This window comes from Macaca mulatta, chromosome 1, assembly GCF_049350105.2.
Source record: "Macaca mulatta isolate MMU2019108-1 chromosome 1, T2T-MMU8v2.0, whole genome shotgun sequence".
Lineage (NCBI taxonomy): Eukaryota > Metazoa > Chordata > Mammalia > Primates > Cercopithecidae > Macaca > Macaca mulatta.
In genome coordinates, this window is record NC_133406.1 from 85,205,737 (window position 1) to 85,209,680 (window position 3,944).

Sequence of the window (3,944 nt, forward strand, 5' to 3'; positions counted from 1 at the left end):
TTCTACCCAGGGTGGGGAAAACATGGAAGTGTGGAGTCTGGAGGGCTGCTTCCCAGAGGACAAGGTCACAGGGAGCTGAGCTGGCCAAGGAGCAGGCAGGAAGGGCTGTCATCTTTGCTCTGATCCAACCAGTTTTACAGTCACCATGGCAGCCCCTGTGGCAACATCCACAACTTCTGAAATGATATCTCCTGCAGCTCTGAGGGTGTGTCTTCTGTTCTTTGACAAGTGCATTCCATTGCTAAAGGGGAACAAAATTTAAAATGTTTATCCTTCCCTCTTAACCCTGCTGGAAAACCTCTTCCTTGCTTAGACAAACCCATTTCCCCTGCAGGCAGGACAAACATGGAAAGGGGCAGAGAAGTTTTTGTTTGTTTGTTTGTTTGTTGTTGCTGTATAAGAGGGCTAGAGGAGGCGAAATCTAGACTAGTCATCCCCTGGGTATCTCCTGTTTGTGTACATATTGGTAAATTTAATATATTCATTGGAGAATTTAATAAAGTTAAGCACAGAGTTCAGCGGGGCAGCTTCAGCTAAACTTCCCACATTCCCACGCCCCAGGTGAAAAGCTGTGTTGTCTATCAACCAGCATCTGCCCTTTCAAATAAATGCTATGTGTCATCACAGTCACAGGCTTTATGAGGACCAAGGACACCAAGTCCCCAACTGATGTGCTTCCTTCCAGATCCTTCACAACCTCAATTGATGCAATGAGAGTCTGTTTGCCACAGCCAGAGCAATCTGCGGAGGATGACCGCAGAAATGTTCAGGCCCATTAAAAACCAGTAACAAGAAATGGATTTTTCACCTGGCTTCCTATGCAAAAAAAAAAAAAAAAAAAAAAAAAAAAAAAAAATTGGGGGAAAAAGAGAATGTAAATTACATGTATGTGTGGTTGTGTATGCATTGCTGTTACCTCTATTAGAAATTCATTCTTTTAGTCAATAAACATTTTTGGCACTTATTATGTACAAAGCTCTGTGCTAGATTCTGTTAACAAACATGAGTAAGGCATAGTTCCTGGCTTCCAAGAGCTCATGATGTGGAGGAGAAAATCACACACAAAAACTAAAAAATCATATTATAAGTTCTATAATAAAGGCTCATTCATCTGTTCAACAAAGATTTATTGTACACAATATGCCAGCCTCAAGTATGAACAAATAATTTGGAGAGCACAGAGGCCAAATGTAACTACCATTCTCCTTCTACCATGAAAGGTGTGATAAAAGAGCTCCCATGGGTATGCTCTTTAAGGAGAGGGTCCCTATCTTTTTGTACACCGGTCATACCTGGTGTGCGCCTGGTAAATGTTCAATAAATACTGCTCATTAAAGAATGGATTTTTTTGTTCTGTTATTAATTAAGCATTTTCAACATCATCCTTCTTTGCCATCTACTCATTAATTCCATAAGCACTTACTGACCATCTACACATATGCTGGGAGCAAGAAACAAGAAGCTGTTCAGTGAGGGAAACAGGAGCAAAACTAAACTGAGCCTCAAAGAATGTGTAAGAATAAAACGAATTGTGGCCAGGTGCAGTGGCTCATGCCTGTAATCTCAGTACTCTGGGAGGCCAAGGCGGGAGGATTGCTTGAGCCCAAGAGTTCAAGGCCAGCCTGGACAACATAGGAAGACCCCGTCTCTACAAAAAAATTTGAAAATAAAACAAAACAAGTTGTGTGTGTCTGAGGGATGACATTTCATGGAGGGAGGATGGTTTAAGAAAGACATAGAAGAGAGGTGCAGTGTGGGCATGTGGGGATCTCCAAACAGTTCAGTGTCTTGAGCTTTCCACTTTCAAAAACTTGATCTTGTCAGATCTAACCTTGAGCTAACCAAACTTTTGAGGGAAAGTGTATCAACTAGAATGCCGATTCCTCAAGTCATTACTCTGTCTGGTGGGCTAGATGTTCATGTGGGCGTTGGAATATGTATATATCCAAAAGGATGCTTGAGTGAGCATGACACTGGGGCAAATTGCAAAGCTAGTGATCTTGTCATCAACTTAGGATAGCCGGCTGCATCTGTCTTTATCACCATCTTCTCTCTCCCTCTGTCATAAACAAGCTTCCAGGATGCTGCACTCTTCCCTACTTCCTCAGTTCACACACTCCTCACCCCATTGCAATCTGAATTCTACCCCACCTCTCCCCTGAGGCTGCCCCCACCTAGGTCATAAACACTCTCTCTGTCGCTAAATACAGGATTCCTCTTAGTCCTTCTCATTCTTGATGTGTCTGTAGCTTCTGACCCTAAGATGAGCTCTCCTTCATCCATTTCGATGCTACCACTCCTTCCTGTTTTCCTTCTGATATCACAGGCCCCCTTGCACCTTCCTTTTACTCTGCCAACCCCACAACTAGTAGTTTTCCTCTACTGTTCTCGCTTTCTATGAGACCATGACTTTAGTTGTCACCTATACAGTCTAAAGATTTCCAAATTAAGACTGGTGGCTCTAATGGCTTTTTCAAGAAATTATGGTAAAATACACACAACATGAAGTTTACCATCTGCTATGGTTTGAATGTTTGTCCCCTTCAAAATTCATGTCAGAATTTATTCCCCAGTGTGGCAGTATTGAGAGGTGGGGCCTTTAAGAGGTGATTAGGTCATGGGGAGCTAATTCATGGATTAATGGGTTATCACAGGAATGGAACTATGGCATTATTATTATTATTATTATTATTTCAAACCATTGTGGAAACGATATGCCAGACTACAAGACTGCGAAGCCACCTTCAGTGTTACTTTTCCTCCTTTTACAACCACCAAGACCAGCATTCAGATCCAATGGGAAAAGGAACCAGAGGATCAGAGATTGGTGGCTTAAAGAGGAGGAAGAGAGATCTGAACTAGCACACTTGGCCCGCTCTACATGCAATGCCCTGCACCACCTCAAGACTCCGCAGAGAGCACCCCCAGCAAGAAGGCTCTCACTAGATTCATCCCCTCAACCTTGGACTTCAAAGCCTCCAAAACTGTAAGAAATAAATTTCATTTCTTATAATTTACCCAGTTTGAGGTATTTTGTTATAAGTAATGGAAAATGAACTAAGACAACATCATAACCATTTTTTGGTTTTTAAAAATCATAACCATGTTTAAGTATACACTTCAGTGGCATTAAGTACATTCATGTTGTTGTATAACCAGTGCCACCATCCATCTCCAGAACCCTTTTCATATTGCAACACTGAAACTCTATACCCATTGTAATAGTCTGTTCTCATGCTGCTAATAAAGACATACCCAAGACTGGTAATGGACTCACAGTTCAACATGGCTGGGGAGGCCTCACGATCATGGTGGAAGGTGAAGGAGGAGCAAAGCCATGTCTTACATGGCAGCAGGCAAGAGAGAATGAGAGCCAAGTAAAAGGGGAAACCCCTCATAAAACCATCAGATCTCATGAGACTCATTCACTACCACAGAATACTATGGTATTCATTTATTTCCCACCAGGTCCCTCCCACAACATGTAGGAATTATTGGAGCTACAATTCAAGATGAGTTTTGGGTGGGGACACAGCCAAACCACATCACCCATTAAACAATAACTCCCCATTTTCCCCTTCCCTACCCTTCCCCACAATCACCATTCTACTTTTTGTCCCTATAAGTTAGATTATTCTCTAACTCAAGGACAAAAAGTAGCAGTACCTCATGTAAGTGGACTCATACAGTATGTATCTTTTTGTGACTGGCTTATTTCACTTAGCATAATGTCTTTGAGGTTCATCCATGCTATAGTATGTATCATAATTTCCTTCTTTTCATGGCTACATAATATTCTAGTGTGTGTGTGTGTGTGTGTGTATATATACACACACACACACACACACATTTTGTTTATCTATTGATCCATTGGTAGACCTCTTGTTGCTTCTACCTTTTGGCTGTTGTGAATAGTGCTTCTATAAACATGGGTGAAAAAAATA

The 3,944-nt window shown here is 41.7% G+C and overlaps 1 non-coding gene across 1 annotated transcript; it reads right to left on the reverse strand.

Annotated features, from left to right (window-relative positions):
• Window positions 1-2,688: 2,688 nt before the first annotated feature.
• LOC114675107 (small nucleolar RNA SNORA61) lies at window positions 2,689-2,818 on the reverse strand. The gene has a single exon (XR_003726205.1). It is a non-coding gene; the product is annotated as a small nucleolar RNA SNORA61 (small nucleolar RNA).
• Window positions 2,819-3,944: the final 1,126 nt, after the last annotated feature.